The sequence below is a fragment of the Ostrea edulis genome, chromosome 4 (assembly GCF_947568905.1).
Source record: "Ostrea edulis chromosome 4, xbOstEdul1.1, whole genome shotgun sequence".
NCBI classification, from domain to species: domain Eukaryota; kingdom Metazoa; phylum Mollusca; class Bivalvia; order Ostreida; family Ostreidae; genus Ostrea; species Ostrea edulis.
In genome coordinates this window covers 92,276,496-92,294,401 of record NC_079167.1, presented here as the reverse complement: position 1 = coordinate 92,294,401, position 17,906 = coordinate 92,276,496, and the positions used below count along the sequence as shown (strand labels likewise).

Genomic DNA, 17,906 nt, shown 5'->3' with positions numbered 1-17,906 from the left:
CAAAATTAACTCTTTTTATGCCTAAAACTACTTTAAATGTGTTTTGAATGAAATATTTTGCGTAGTTTTCGAGTTTGAAAGCGATGAAATTCAAATCTTGCGATATTCATATTTTCTTTCGCTAGTTTACGCGCCATTTTGTGTGACGTCATATGCGCCCTCGGGTTTGAAAACATCTATTAGCCATTTCATAAACAGATTAGATTTAATCGACAAAAACCAATTGTCACGTTAACGGCTTGTAAATAATAATGCATTAAGATGTTTTGTGCCGTGCTCGGGTGTACTAGTTGTCGATAGAAAGGATTTAGACTGAGTATTTTTCAATTTTTCGAAGGAAGGTACGAGAAAAAAGACGTGGATAATTTTTTTGTTGGAGCAAGAACTTTACCTTAAAAAACACACCCAGTTACCTTTTCAAACATCGCTTGGACAGAGACCCTGATAAACTGCGAGAAAATGGATATATCGAAGCTATAAGCACTGGTAGGCCTATAGCATACATTCTGTTTTGCTCTTCAAATTCAATACACACTCGGATCAACTGACCTTCACCTTGTAACATATATCGACGATACAATGTAACTTCTACCAACTGGTAGATTTACAACAACAAAAAATAAAGATACAAAATAACTGAACTTTTAATTATACAAATAATAGAATATTGTATTTCCTAACTTTAAATTGAATTATAAAATTATTTCTTTATTGAACTCGTAGCATCTTGAGTGCGTCAGTAGGCTATAACGCCGTGCTCCCACTTCGTACTTCCTAAAGACGTGCAGATCACAATTCAAAAATAGTAATAAGATTGCTTTATCAAAATAAAATAATGTGATTACCACTTTAAATTTGAATATTTTTATTGATTTGTGTGCGTGTTGTCTTTTTCTTTCTTTCCGAAATGCACGCGTGACAATAGCTTGGCATAGGGCCTAGTTGTCAACAATTTAACTTATCATAATTTGTCTAATCCAAAAATAAATAATGATTGTACTGTTTATTTTAGAAAAACAGCGCCAATTACAGATGTATAAAGGAAAAACATCCCCAAACAGTTTGTAGACAGCGACCCATATAAACATTATTTACTCACAATTTTGCCGATTTCATACACGCTTTACTCGCTATATTTGGGTATTTACATCGTTATATGTGTGCACTGGTGGCGAACACATATAAAACTCGGACAATTTATCAACATCGATTTAAATGTTGCCCATGGTAAATTAATTAGGCCCCTAAAAGTTGAGTTTTTAATAATATCTCGCAGTACTTTCACAATTCGAAGGGCGCATGTGACGTCACAGTACCACGTGACCACCTACCTAATTAACTTGACTTTTTGAAATCGGGGCTTAGATTTAAGTCTGTATTGTGGTTAATTATCGCAAAATTTCGGCGAACGAACTATTAGAATTAATTACTATAAGCATAAAGAAGACAAAATGCATGTAATATTGTATACTTTGAAAACATGAGATATGTCCTTTAATATAAAAACGAAACGAGTAAGTGGAACACAACATACGAATTTCCTATCAGGTTTTGTTTTCTTTAGTTTTACACATGTGCATATCCATTTTTCAGTGTGATTTGTTCCTTTAAGGGGCATTAATATTAGAGTACATTAAATCTTTAATATTGTCCACCTCTTTTCATTTTCAGCTTCAGGTTTCAGTGAAAGGTGAAGATAACGAACAGTGATCAATATCATAACTCTTATAAGCAATACGAAATACAGAGTGGGCAAACACGGACACCTGGACATACCTGAGTAAAACCTATTTAGCAAACTACAAGAAATAAACCTTTTGAAAGGAATAAACTAATATAATGAGAAGTGGCGATCGGTAATAAAACTTCAAAAATTCTTTAAAGAGTACAAAATCGAAGACAGGTGAAACACGGACCTCCAAGAACACAAGAGACGGGTAACTTCGTTTAACTAGTCAAGATATAGGGCTCACGGCGGATGTCACCGGTCAGGTGCGTAGGCAGAAAGAAAATGAAGTGTACGAAAAGAACTGTAAGGGAGTCGGGGCCGCCTTGAGACCCCAGAGGATCCAATTCAAAGACAAGGGGCCAGGGGCGGAGTCCCCGGAAGCTCATGGGTTTAACAATGAAATCACCTATTTCAGTGCATAGAAACGGGGTTTCTTGTCAATTTCTAAACCCAAAAGTATTCACAATTCAATTATTTTTCTAAAGTGTTTTATCATGCCAACTCATCGTGTGTACTTGGAAAGACTTTATATTCGTTTCACGAATTTTATTCGTTATTTTCAACTTGAATAAACATTATCATGCTGATTAACTATAAACCGGCAGGATGTAATGCATTTATGTTTTAGGCACATATATTTAAACGGCAAAAATCTTTTTCTCTCTTTCTCTCGCAAATGATGTGTACGCAGTTGCGTACTTGAGTATAGGCAGTTACGCGTCTACCGGTCGACAAGGATGCTTACTCCTCCTATGCACCTGAGCCCCCTCTGCTGTACCCAGGGGTCCGTGTTTACCCAACTCTCTATTTTGTATTGCCTATGGGAGTTATGAGATTGATCACTATTAGTTATCTTCACCTTTCATGTGATAAGACCCAAGTAAGCATCCCCTGTTGACAAATCACACCCGCCGTGAGCCATCAGCTAATTATATATATATTATGAAAACTAATATTTGGGTTCTTTTCGTATTTTAGTACCACTCATGATCCCAGTGCTGTGTACTCTCTTCTATTTCTGATCATCCCAATTCAATATACATTCTTGTCACTGTGATGATAGCAATCACTTTAAATCGTGCGTCATTTCTTTTATATGCCTGTGAAATATTACAAGAGAGATTGAGAGAATGTATGTTGCAAGATAGTTATAAGAAAGCTTCAGAAGATTGTACATGACAAAGACTCGTATAGAATTTATTCACATCGTATTCAATACAATGTCAATCAAGATATGAATGTACATGTTCGGATTCGTAAAACTAAAATTCTTTTTTGACGTTCCTAAATATCTTTATGTAAGACGGAATTCCTATTTTTGATGAGGGGCTTGTGAATAATCAACTTTAAAGTGATTATACCGGTATCTTAAGATTTGTCTTGCGTCATCACGTAGATACTTCACTCATGTTCTATTAGGGACAAGTCTTGCAGTTCTAAATTTAAACCAAACTACTCTTTATGGAAAGCCCTGGTTTGTAAGTATCAGAAAGGGAGATACGTTCCAGGTCGTATTTGAATTTGAGTTGTAGACAATAGTCTTGAGACTAGAAAAATTGCATTCAATGCCAGCTTTCATCCCAAGATATCTTCAATGACAACTATATAACCATTATACTCATTGTTTTATGACTAAGACCAATTTTGACATTGAAATTTTCCCAAATATTTCCATTTTTACATTCTGTGAAAATCTTTAAATATTTTCATTTTTCTTGAAAATGGTTCTGCATAAAACAAATTGCAAAAAGTATAACTTTGTGAAGTCGCAAGATTGCAAACTATGGTCCCTGATTATAAAAGAAAACCTAAGAAAAATATAAAGTCTGTATTTTTGTGCACATATGTCGTATATCTGTAGTGTTAGGGGATCAGCATATTGAAGTAACATTTTGCGATTAGTTGTTAGTATGCTCTCATTCCGTGATTTATTTATTCTTTATCTTTATATTTGTGTTCATTTAATTGACCCAACTCAGCAAAAACAGAGCTGCTGTGGGATTATGCAAGATGAGGAAACAAATCAATCTACGAGAATACTAACTAGTTACTCGCACCAATTTATGCAAAAGTCTCAATACAGAATCACCAACTAACAAATCTACCAGACTTTGAATAAGTTTATTTCAGAGACAAAAACGTATAACAATGGCATTTTGTTGAACAAATATGATTCAAACATAGCAGTATCTAGTATTTAAGAAAAACCATATTCTTCCACCAGAATACACTAATATTTCCTTACAAAATTACATTGTACTAATATTTTATATCTCTAGTTGGTGTGCAGTATGTGGTATAAAAACATTGGAAGCATAGAAGTAATTTCTATAAGTCAGTAAAACAGAAATAGTCCAAGCTCTTATTATAATATACCCCTCATCATACAAACAACCCAGATATCTATTTTATATGCATGAAAGGTGAAGATAACAAACAGTGATCAATCTCATAACTCCTATAAGCAATACAAAATAGATAGTTGGGCAAACACGGACCCCTGGACACACCAGAGGTGGGATCGGGTGCCTAAAAGGAGTAAGCATCTCCTGTTGACCGGTCACACCCGCCGTGAGCCCTATATTCCGATCAGGTAAACAGGGTTATCCCTAGTCAAAATCAGTGTGACAAGAACGGCCTAACAATCGGTATGAAACATGTCAGACAGCTGTATTGTAATTAAATTGTATGTCAGAATGACCTGACTATACTTTTATAGAGAAATATATTACCTTGAAACACTAGTGATAGAATTGACACAATAACCATTAGTAAATATAGATATTGAAGTACATGTATACAATTTTATTATGAAAGCTGAGATACGTGTATGTATATTTCAAAAGGTGTAATATCTTACATGTTCAAAAAGTGTGTGTCATGTCAGCAGAGAAACGTCAATGGGAAAGAAAAAAACATCTGCTATTCGTGCTCATTTTCAATTACCTACTTTGTAGTATAAAACGCAGACAAGGGAATCGCCTTCCTTGCACTAGTTGACTTTTCTGTAATAAAACCACTCTGTTTACATGTACTTATATTTCATCACGATGTTAACATTATATTTTACTTCTTTAAAAAGAGAAAGGTATGCACTGGTGTTGATAGTGCAAAAAACAATTTCCTCCTTTTATTGGGTAAGCTTTAACTGATACTAATTGAGAACAAAAAGGCTTGAATCTACAGATTGATTGATTCGTCCCTATGGTAAGGGAAATGATAGTATTATATTTCCTGAAGAAAAACCGCATGAAGGACAGCTTCTATGTCTCATTTACCATTCAGAGTAACACGTGTACATGCAGCTTTCCCGACAAAAGGAAGAAGCAGGTGCTTGACTCCACGCATTGATTTAAATGAACATTGAAAAGTGTAACTGTTAATATAAAAACGAAACGAGTAAATGGAACACAACATACGAATTTCATATCAGGTCTTAATGTCATATGCTGTATATTTATGGACATTGAATGCGAGCAGACTCTAACTATTCTTTCATATAGTTTTATATGTATATATCAGTTTCAGTGTGAATTTACTTTAACACATGTACATATCAATTTTTCAATGTGATTTGTTCCTTGAAGGGACATTACTATTAGGGTCGATTAAATCTTAATTATTTTTCACTTCTTTCCATTTTCATCTCTGGGTTTCTGTAAAGCCCGTCTGGCAAACTAGAATATATAAAAATAAAAATTAAAGAATAAAACTAATATGATTCAAAATGAGAAGTGGTGATCAGTGATAAAATAACATGCAATCTTTCAAAAGTACAAAATCGAAAACGGGTGAAACACGGATCCCAAGAACACAAGAGATGGGATTAAGAACCTAGTAGACATCCCTTGTTGACAAGTCACACCCGTCGTGAGCCATTAGGTAATCATATATATTATAATAGCTATTATTTGGGTACTTTTCGCATTTTAGTACCACTCATAATCCCAGTGCTGTGTAATACCTTCTATTTCTGATCATCCCAATTCAGTATAAAGTTTGTATTTTTGTGCATATATAATGTACATCTCTAATGTTAGGGGATCAGCATATTCAAGTAGCATTTTGCGATTAGTTCCTAGTCTGCTCTCATTTCGTGATTTATTTATTTTTCATCGTTACATTGGTGTTCATTTAATTGATCCAACTTAGCAAAAACAGAGCTGCGGTGGGATTATTCTAGATGAGGAAACAATACAGAATCACCAACTAACAAATGTACCAGACACTTTGAAGTTTATTTGAAGAACAAAACGTATAACAATGGCATTTTGTTGAACAAAATGTGATAACATACAAAGTTCATGACCGATCCCTTTGTTTCAAACAAATGTCCATTACAACATTGTACAACAAAATGGTATTCACAACCATCGTTAATGAGGCCGATGAATAAGATCAAGACCAGTGTTAGGGCCCTGGCAACTTGGAAGGTGGAGACAACACGTGGGTGTTGAAAAGTTTCCTTGAAGATCAAGTAGCATTGACTTCCTCATACTCAGCTAGTGAAGCATAAGATTCACGCCGGCGGATGACTAAAAATACAAATGTATACATCAAAGGAATTTTAGGCACATTGATATGTATCATACATATATATCATACATCGTCAATATTTCATATTAATTTATTCTAATGTCAACATTTTGAAACATATTGTTTATTTGACGTCTCTTTGAGAAAATATCAATCATCTTGAGACGTTATCAGCATCAGGAGAAACGACCATAGCGGTGAGCGTTCTTTATCCAGCGAACTCCTGCCGCGTCATGGGACCTCTGTTTATATCTCAAAGAAACGTGATTCTCACTTCTAAATGCCGAACTTTTGGCGAAGGAGTAATAACTACCTATGTTTACGTTTTATGTTTCATGCCACCATTGCACGAGCGCGAATCGAACTAGTAGCCTACTACTTACAAAGCTAATATTCTACTACAGAGTGACTGCGTCAAACATACTTAAATTCACTTAAAATGGTAGCAAAGTTTCGGCACATTTTACAACTTATATTATAAATACACGTAAAGTCATCTTAAAGATACAATCATTTCAAAGCTATTATCTTATTGAATCGAATATTTAAATATATTCTCTCTTTTTGTTTAAACAATTATCGATAGTAAAATGCAAACACTCACTAGGGGAGAGTAGGTAATGACACACCTCCACAGTCCCCAGTATGAAGGTAGACACGATATACACCAACAGCCAAAACAGTAGAGATGTTTTCTCTGTCATTGTCTCTTTGTTCTGACCTTCTGTACTACCAGCCTTCTCTTTATATCAGTTTCTCACAGAGCGTCATATGATGTACACAAAGTTTGTAGAAAATTTCAAAACTGACGTCAACAAAGCGCTGAACCAGTTTAGTGTTTGTTTACAACAATACGGAGTGTGATTTTTATGCACTTTTCACGTGTTATGCATCGTATTACATTTATACACCTTTATGTAAAAAGAGGAGTCATTCGTTACTGACGATTGTTCAACTGCTATCTTCCTTGCATATCTAATTCATCTACACAAGACGACATTCTATAGCAAATACAATATTTATAAAAATCATTACGAAGGAATGTTGCTTGGGTTTGGGGTGGATTTATTTCAAAGTTTGTCTAGACAAATTATATCCTTGCATATAAACATGAATAATTATCCGTATGAATTCACACATTTGAAACTTCACATGAAGAAATTTCATTACACAAGATAGACCAATATTTTTTTCCTCTTAGGTCATAGATTATTTTTCACTCGTGCTTTTATACGTGGAATGAATTTAGTATGAAAAAAAATATAATTATTTAATGAACATATATCCTCATTAAGGTTCGGTAGCTCGCACTACATGTGTTGAAAGATATCTTCTGGTCTCTGTTTCAGGCACCTACAGCTGGTATATATGACGGTTTCTATGACTTATTTACAGAGACTTTTCAGGGCAAGCCATTTGAACACCACTATACAACCTGAACCACTGACGCAGGGGCCAAGCATTTCACAATTTTGCTAGAGTATTCCGTGCTCTTCATAATTATTCATATATTTGTTTTAAATTGTGCAGGGGTAAAGAAAAGGGTAAAGATAACAAGCAGTGGTAAGTCTCAAGAATCCTATAAAGAATACAAAACTGAAATCCGGGCAAATACGGACTCTTGGAAATATCAAAGATGGGATCAGATGTCTTGGAGGAGTAAGCATCCCCTGTTGACCGGTCACACCCGCCGTGAGCTATCTATCTTGATCAGGGACACAGAGTAATCCATAGTCAAATTCAATAGGTAAAGAACGGCCTCATGCAGCATTTATTCATGACGATTTTTTTAATATAAAAATAATGCATTTTCACTACAGGGGTCCGATACCTACTTCGTGACTTGGTACTAGGAACATTCGCTTTCTCACCAGACAGTGAATGTGCCTTGGTTGTGTCCGACCTTAGATGTAACAATAGACAGCGAGTGCTTCTTCCTCCAACTCTCAGCAATTAGAAGCAAGATCCACGGGTCCCTGATTTGAGACCTTAAAAAATGAGATCCCTTGTCGTTGCAGGCGTTGGCTCGATAAAAGCAGAAGCCTAAAGCCTAATTTGCAGAATTGTTCACCCGTGTACAGACTTTACGAGCTATATATGAAGTGCCAAAACGTTTGACCCCAGCACGGTGCTCACGAGATCTTTTATTGTGCCTACACGTGTCGCGACAAGAGATATCTGTTTTTATGGTATCACCAGAAAGACGTCCAAATGAGCAGCAATACCAAACGTTCACGTGATATATGCTTTTGTTAATCACTTTTATCATTAACTATGCACTCCTACATATGCTGAGTGTAACAATTCACGTTCGATGCATTGGTTTACCTCTCTCCAATCGTTCCTTTTTTTCTCAATATCATATCAAACGATTCTAAAACTTTATGTAAATCCTAGAAAAGCATAAAATGCTCCATTTGAAGTGCAGAATCCATTAAAAGCCTCTGAAATGTGAGTAAAATATCATACTGTAGTCCAACAAAGCACTTACAGACTGAACTAATCATCAACTACAGGTGGATGAATGATTCCCCGCACAGAAAAAGACATCTATATTATACATATACTTCCGTTATCATTCTATCATCTATGCCATTAAATTATTCTAGATCTACAATCTAAAATCACAACATAAGTCAAACATAGTATTATCTAGTATTTTAGAAAAACCACTTTCTTCTACCGGAATATGCTAATATTTCCTTACAAAATTACAGTGTACTAATATTCTATATCTCTAGTTTGTGTGCACTATGTGGTATAAAACATTGGAAGCATAGAGGTAATTTCTATAAGTCAGTAAAACAGAAATTAGTCCACGCTCTCATTATAATATACCCTTCATCATACAAACAACCCAGATATTAAAATTTATCCATTCAAGATAAACAAAGTTATCGACTAAGATTCGAACTAATTTACCATGTCAATATTGCTTGTATTTCGGAAAGGTTATTACTTGTAGTACTGGGTTTTAATTTTACATTTAATCTTTCAAAATGACGTAAGCATTCCTTTGCGCATGCTTCCCCCTTTTTGCTTGAAACTTCCCAGCGGGTTGGTCGCATGAAAATCCCCACCCACCCTCCCCAAATTTTGTATAGGTAAATTTCCTGCACGGTTAAGAGGACTTTTTCTGCTGCGGATTTTGCTTTAAATTTCAGATTCAGCGTCATGGCTTCATAAAGGGCCATGTTGAGGGTACATCATTGTGCGGAAAGAGACATTATGTTGAAGCTGCATCATCGTGCGGGTCTGGCGGAATTTTGCTATCTAGAGAGCCATTCACTGTTTCCAGGTCCTTCGGTGGTGTGGTTTTCTACTCACTTTTGATATGCAGCTAAAAAGCTTATGGGAAGCTCGGCGCATCTGTTGTATGTTTAATTGATTCATTAAAGCCATGACATTTATCCAAATCAAGAACTTGTTCTGTTAGGTCATATAGGTTTCTAATCAAGATGTCTGACCGTCCTTGAAACTTCCCTTTTCTTCCTAGTGAGAATTCTTTTGGAGATAACTATTTTATATGCATGAAAGGTGTAGATAACGAAGAGTGATCAATCTCATAACTCCTATAAGCAATACAAAATAGATAGTTGGGCAAACACGGACCCCTGGATACACCAGAGGTGAGATCAGGTGCCTAGGAGGAGTAAGCAACCCCGGTCAACCGGTCACACCCACCGTGAGCCCTATATCCCGACCAGGTAAACGGGGTTATACGTAGTCAAAATCAGAGTGCCAAGAACGGCCTAACAATCGGTATGAAACATCTCAGACAGCTGTATTGTAATTAAATTGTATGTCAGAATGACCTAACAATACTTTTATAGAGAAATACTGTAAATGTATTACATTTGGCTGTGTATTCTATTTAGCGCCTTTGGCGAAACACAGCTTCCGCTAAATCAAGTACATCGCTAAATGTCATCCGTAAATCTAGATGTTTAAAATAATTCAGGAATGCGCTAAATCAAATCTACGCTAACTTGTTGAAAAAACGATTTCCGCCAAATATCGTACACGCCAAATATAATACGTTTACAGTATATTACCTTGAAACACCATAGTGATAGAATTGACACAATAACCATTAGTAAATATACATATTGAAGTACATGTATACAATCTTATTATGAAAGCTGAGATACATGTATGTATATTTCAAAAGGTGTAATATATTACGTGTTCAAGAAGTGTGTGTCATGTCAGCAGAGAAACGTCAATGGAAAAGAAAAAAACATCTGCTATTCGTGCTCATTTTCAATTACCTACTTGAAATACTATCTTGTTGTAAACAACCAACACCCTTTGGAGTATAAAACGAAGACAACGGAATCGCCTTCCTTGCACTAGTTGACTTTTCTGTAATAAAACCACTCTGTTTAGATGTACTTATATTTCATCACGATGTTAACATTATATTTTACTTCTTTAAAAAGAGAAGGGTATGCACTGGTGTTGATAGTGCAAAAAACAATTTCCTCCTTCTGTTGTGTGAGGTTTAACTAATGCTAATTGAGAACAAAAAGGCTTGAATCTACAGATTGATTGATTCGTCACTATGGTAAGGGAATTAAATGGCTGATATGTCAAATGATAATATTCTATTTCCTGAAGAAACACCGCATGAAGGACATCATCTATGTCTCATTTACGATTCAGAGTAACACGTATAGCTTTCCCGACAAAAGGAAGAAGCAGGTGTTTGACTCCACGCATTGATTTAAATGAACAATGAAAAGTGTAACTGTTAATATAAAAACGGCACGAGTAAATGGAATTTCCTATCAGGTTTTGTTTTCTTTAGTTTTACACATGTAGATATCCATTTGTCAGTGTGATATAACTTTACACATGTAGATATCCATTTATCAGTGTGATATCACTTTTACACATGTAGATATCCATTTGTGTTCCTTTGTTAGCTGACCTGTTTTTATATTCATATGAAGCAGAATTTATTCAAAAACTTCTACGTGAGAAGAAAAAATCTCTCGCTGTGACTTTCAATTCGACTTTTTGATATATCGATGACGTTTTGTCTATTAACAATGATAGCTTTCATTCATATGTCGATTTGATATATCCCTGTGAGCTCGAAATAAAGGACACCACAGAGTCGTCCACTTCTGCTTCATACTTAGATATTTTATTGAAAGTAGACATTAACGGCAAACTGACAACTCAACTGTATGACAAACGGGATGATTTTAGCTTCTCCATCGTCAACTTCCCACATTTATGTAGCAATGTTCCATTATCACCTGCATATGGTGTTTATATATCTCAACTGATTCGATAAGCAAGAGCTTGTTCTGGGTATAGTCAGTTTTTAAATCGAGGTAAGCTACTGACAAACAAGTTGATGGTACAGGGATTTCAACAGTCTCGATTGAAGTCAGCATTTCGCAAATTCCATGGTCTTTATAACGATCTAGTTACAATACAACCTCGCATTGGGTCAAATGCTGTCTGACGTGTTTCATACCGATTGTTAAGCCGTTCTTGGCACACTGATTTTGACTGCGGATAATTCCGTTTACCTGATAAGGATATGGGGCTCACGGCGGGTGTGACCGGTCAACAGGGGATGCTTACTCCTCCTAGGCACCTGATCCCACCTCTGGTGTGTCCAGGGGTCCGTGTTTGCCCAGCTATCTTTTTTGTATTGCTTGTAGGAGTTATGAGATTGATCACTGTTCGTTATCTTCACCTTGCATTTATCAGTGTGATATAACTTTTACACATGTAGATATCCATTTGTCAGTGTGATATAACTTTTACACTTGTAGATATCCATTTATCAGTGTGATATAACTTTTAACAGTGCGACATTTAACTCTGGACACGACAAAAGTCCGGAGTTTCGCCAACCCTTTTATTAAGGATACAAATAAACCCTTCACAAAAAAAGATGGGATTTTATGTTCACAAGACATGCACCAACATTTACACTTGCACCTATTGTAGTTTTTAAGATATTTCACCTGAAATCAAAAAATCCCATGGGATTTTGGAGGGATTTTTAATCCCACTTGGGGGATTTTCACTCCCACCAAAAATCCTATGGGAGAAAAAATATAATTTCTCCCATAGGATTTTAACTCCCATATTTAAACTTAATATGGGATACAATGTCCCATAGGAGGAAATGTCCCATAATGAACATGAAATGGCAGTAAATATCCTATTTGAGCATGAATGGGAATAGATATCCCAAATAAAACACAGGATGGGATTTTTATTCCATGAATATAACAATAAAACAGAAAATTGTATCTTAAAAAGTGTTGTTTGTCATGATTCTTAAAATGAACTTAAAAGCCAAGGCATGGCATTAATTTTTAAATATATATAGTAATTATAAACTCTTATGTGTAGGCCTATGTGTTTGTGAATAAATGTCTAAAAAACATGAGAGATAATAAAAGATATTAGAGCTCTGCATTACTAAACTTTTCCCCATGCAATTTTAATTGTATACATATAACCCTTGCACAAAAATATCCATATAAAATTGGACGGGACTATATTATTGCAACAAGCAGACAAGAACACTATGAAATACTCATTCACACACGGGCACTGTAAGTTAATGTAAATATATAGTATGTGCATGTATAAATATATATACATGCACATACTACATGTATCTATTTACATCAACTTCCATTGCCCGTGCATTCACATGCAGTTGCTCACATTCACTATTCACAACCCTTCATATGTCGTCAGGTACTAAAATATGTTCACAGGAACCGGTAATTTTGTCTGTATTAATAATAGTGTGGGTATATACCATATACCGTACCATCCCCTAATCAGCTGCTATTGGGGGGGGGGGGGACCTACAAGGGCTGATACTTCACTCAAAACTTCGTTTCAAAATAGTTCTTAAAATTATCGTCACCCACCATCCTTGTGGTTTTATAAAGGGTAGCAGTATTATTACTACAGATTAAATTACCAGTTCCTGTGATATGTTGTTGAATTACGGAATAGGCCTAGCTTACAACTTGTTTACATATTCTAAAATTAGTGTTAAGTGCTTACGGTGAAACATGAACTCTGCTAGGTGATGCTAAGTTGTTTAGTGAACCGAATCAGACATCTCAAATAAGATTCTCGATTATTTAACAACACAAGAATCGTTTTACAAAATGCATGCTTCGGTCCATCTTTCCCTCCCTTCTACAATCGTATTCATTCTCAAGTCAAAGTACTTTCTCCGATTGCTACCTTTACATTAAGCGTCGAAAAGACTTTGACAGGCGTGTCCGAATAAACGGTTAACAGACGTCTCGACTCTAGGGAAGTTCGGCTCTAAGTGTTCTAAACATCTCGAGCGATTTTATAGTGATAAACTTATATGATTTTCGACATTTGTGTATCAATGTTTTATTAATATTGTAGACTTTTTTTACTCATAAAGCAAAGCAATGTTATCGCAAATTTTTAGGTCTACTTACAAATGTATTAACCCCGAGATCCGCCACTAATTAGTTACACAAGTTGTGTGGATACAACAGTCTTCACTTATCATTTTAATTTCATTGGATGATAAAATAGATGACGTTAATATTTTGAATACCTTGTATACGCAAAAGAATTTAACTATACGATGTTTATTTTTCAAATAATAACTTCAGTGGCGAATGGGCGGATCCCCCGTCCCATTCCCATCCCTCACGCATAGTACTAATTATTTCCCCAGCCACTTAATGACCAGATATACACGACTATTGAATGTAAAGCACTGTTCAGTCATTGTGTACTCCCAATTAATTAACAATCTACCCTCGTAAATCATAATCGTTACGCTTCGTTGGACATGAAACCTTAAATCAATCCATTGACACTACTTAGTCAACGATTTTGTATTGTGATACATTTCTATGATTTCGGACATTTATATATCAGGATTATCTGATTTATTTATCAGTGTTCAAAAATCAAAGTACATGTACCGTTACAACGATTTTATACCTACTTCTTATAATACCCCCCTGGATACGCCACTAGCTAAATTAATTCTGGTGATGCCTATAACAGCGGTACATGTACTCACCTATCATTCTAACTTATTGAAAGTTAAAATAAATGTAGATATAATCTAATGTAAACATTTTGAATACTTTATATATATATATATATATATATATATATATATATATATATAAAGGCATGCCTTCATCATATGATGTTATGTTTATTAACTTTAGTGGTAGATAACCGAGAACGACACTCCACCCCTACTTCGCACAATTCAATTTCTAATATTGACAAGCGGCCCATTTTGACCAGATAGACATTACCCTTGAACGTAAAACACTGGTCAGTCAATGTGTATTTCTAATTAACAAACTTCATCATTGAATACAGCCACTGACACTAGTCGTGAGTTGATTTTGTACGTGATAAATTCCTAATGATCTTTACTCGTGTGTTTCATTGCTTATTTGGAGTTTTTATTTGTTTGGTTTTTCCCCCTTCTTCTTCTTCTTCAAGAGCAAAGTATTGATATTGCAGTTTAACCCCCTGGAACCGCCAGTTATTAGGTAGACGTATTGTGTTGATCTACTAATTAGGTAAATGAAGTCAATGGATATCTGCGGTAATATTTAGCGTTATTCACTTAATATTAGCTTCCTAACTATATTGAAAGTTGAAATAAACAACGTTAACATTTCGAATACTTTAAATATCTAGGATACATAATCATACGAGGATTATTTTTTAATATTTTGAAATTAGAAAAACAACTTTAGAGGCGGAGGAGCGGAAGCCATCCCTCTTCCTGCAGGATTTATGGTCCAAAATTGACAAAAGGCTCGTTTTGACCAGATAGAAATGGCACTTTCAAACGGAAAATATTGGTCAGTCATTGTGTACTTCCAATTAAAAAAACTACTCCCATTGTAACTCTACTTAGTCCCTGGTATTCTACAATGTACAATTTGAATATTTCATATTTGTATGGTATAAACAGTCACACGATGTTTAGTTCGGAAATTTAAAAAAAAATGTAGTGGGGACACTGGTCAGTCATTGTGTATTCCCAATTAACAAACTACCCTTTTAAATCCTACTCGTTACGGTTCGTCAGACACGACAACATCTTGTGGGTGTACTTGTTTATTGTAATTAAGGTCTGCTTCGCAATGAAAACCTGTTATCATTGACAATTAATTGTTATTCCACTTAGTCATCGATTTTTTATGTGATACATTTCTATGATCACGGACATTTATATATATATATCAGGGTTGTCTTGTCAGGGTTTATTTATCATTATTCCAAAAGCAAAGTACTGTTATCACGATTTTATGCCTACTTCTTACCCCTCTGGATCCGCCACTAGCTAGATAATTTTGGTGATGCCTATAACAGCGGTACTCATCTATCATTGTAACATTATTGGAAGTTAAAATACAAGTAAATTTAATGTTAACATTTTGAATACTTTACATATATACATGTCAAGGAATTCATCATATGATGTTTATTAACTTTAGTGGTGGATGACCGAGAGCGAACATCCCCCTCTCCCTCGCACAGTTCAATTTCTAGAATTGACAAGTGGCCCATTTTTACCCTTGAACGTAAAGCACTGGTCAGTCATTGTGTAATTCCAATTAACGAACTTCACCATTGAGTTCTGGCCGTTACGCTTCGTCAGACACTAACCCACTAATACTACCTAGATACTGATTTTGTACGTGATAAATTCCTGTGATCTTTACTAGTATGTTTCATTGTTTATTTGGAGTTTCTATCTGTTTGGGTTTTCTATTTTTTCTTTCTTCAAAAGTAAAGTATTCATATTGCAATTTAACCCCCTGGATCCGCCACTTTTTAAAAGTACACATATAAATATAATTGTGTTGATCTATAATAATCAGGTAAATGAAGTCAATGGATATCTGCGGTAAAATTCAGCGTTATTCACTTAGCTTCCTAACTATATTGAAAGTTGAAATAGACAACGTTAACATTTTGAATAATTTGAATATTTAGAATAGATAATCGTGCGGTGTTTATTTATGAATATTTTGAAATTTAAAAAAAAAAAAAACTTTAGCGGCGGAGGAGCAGAAGCCACCCCTCCTCCTGCAGAATTTATGGTCCAAAATTGACAAAAGGCTCGTTTTGACCAGATAGAAATGGCACTTGAACGGAAAATACTGTTCAATCACTCTACTTAGTCCCTGATATTCTATACAATGTACAATTTGAATACTTCATATATGTACAGGAAATAATCACACGATGTTTAGTTCGGATATAAAAAAAAATATAGTGGCCCAACTGGTCAGTCATTGTGTATTCCCAATTAACAAACTATCCTTTTAAATCCTAGTCGTTACGCTTCGTCGGACACGACAACATAACACATTGACCCTAACCGAACAAGTCTTGTAGTTAAGGTCTTCTGCTCCCAAATGGAAACCTGAATAAGATATCATTAAGGTCTTCCGTTTCCAACGGAAGATTTCGTTGTTCTTGACACTACTTAAATAAAAAAAAAAAAATAGTGGTCCCACTAGTCAGTCATTTTGTATTCCCAATTAACAATCTACCCTATTATATTCTACACGTTACGCTTCGTCAGACACGAGATCATAAGCCATTGACCCTAACCTATCTAGTCTAGTATAAATGGGTTTTTTGTTTACTGTAATTCAGGTCCTCCGCTTCCAACTGAAGACCTCATTGTTATCTCTGTTATCATTATGGTCTTCCGCTTCCAAAGAAAGATTTCGTTGTTATTTTTGACACTACCTAGAGACATAATCTCGAACATTTATGTATCGATGATTTGTTGTTTGTTGTAATTTTTTGGTGGAAGCTTTACTGGAGTTGAAATAGTTACGGTTGATATTGGAAATAGATTTTACAATGAAGAACTAATACTGTCTTCATTACTAGGAAAACTTTAGTAGCGGACTGATCAAAGCACCCACCCTTTCCCCAACCCCTCGACCAGCCATCACGTATAGTTCATTTTCCAAAATATATAGATGCAACACTTGATCGTAAAATAGTGATCAATCAATGCATATTCCTAATCAACAAAATACCTTTAAAAGTGCGACATTTAACTCTGGACACGATAAAAGTGCGGAGTTTTTTGTCTATGACAACCACATATTTTCTTCAATAAAAACACTAAAATTTCACTCTGTCATTAAATGTACGTATACGACGCGATCTAATCAAGCCGGCATAGAGGCGCCCCATGCGAAAATTACCCTTATCAAATGTTACGTACTTCGGATTTTTATTGAGCTTAATCCTAAATATTGCACATCTAGATAATTTTCCAAAAATATATGAAACTTTTTACTTGTATCAAAATTCTTTCTGTTTTATATCTTCTAAATTTTATCATAGAGTTAACTAACAGTCTCACTTGCAGAATTAAGGGGTGTGGAGATGGAACCCAACCACCCCCCCCCCCCCCATCATTTCAAAGATAAGAATTTAATGTGCTTGCAATTGATCATTACCTGTAATGCTTCAATATTTTCTCCCGTAAGGGAGGGGGACAACCCCTCCCGAACCACCCTAACCGTGATTTGGTTAGTCCTCAATTGCAAAGCCCTTGTAGTCCAATATCCAGTATCCAGTTAATGTA

The 17,906-nt window shown here is 35.2% G+C and overlaps 2 long non-coding RNA genes across 2 annotated transcripts; one reads left to right on the top strand and one right to left on the bottom strand.

Moving 5' to 3' along the window:
• The first annotated feature begins 3,601 nt into the window (after positions 1–3,601).
• On the top strand, positions 3,602–9,682 carry LOC130054447 (uncharacterized). Its single transcript, XR_008802767.1, has 2 exons — positions 3,602–4,050; positions 9,048–9,682. It is a non-coding gene; the product is annotated as an uncharacterized LOC130054447 (long non-coding RNA).
• LOC130054446 (uncharacterized) lies at positions 5,949–8,987 on the bottom strand. The gene is made up of 2 exons (XR_008802766.1): positions 6,870–8,987; positions 5,949–6,264 (listed from the first exon to the last, which is right to left on the bottom strand). It is a non-coding gene; the product is annotated as an uncharacterized LOC130054446 (long non-coding RNA).
• Positions 9,683–17,906: the final 8,224 nt, after the last annotated feature.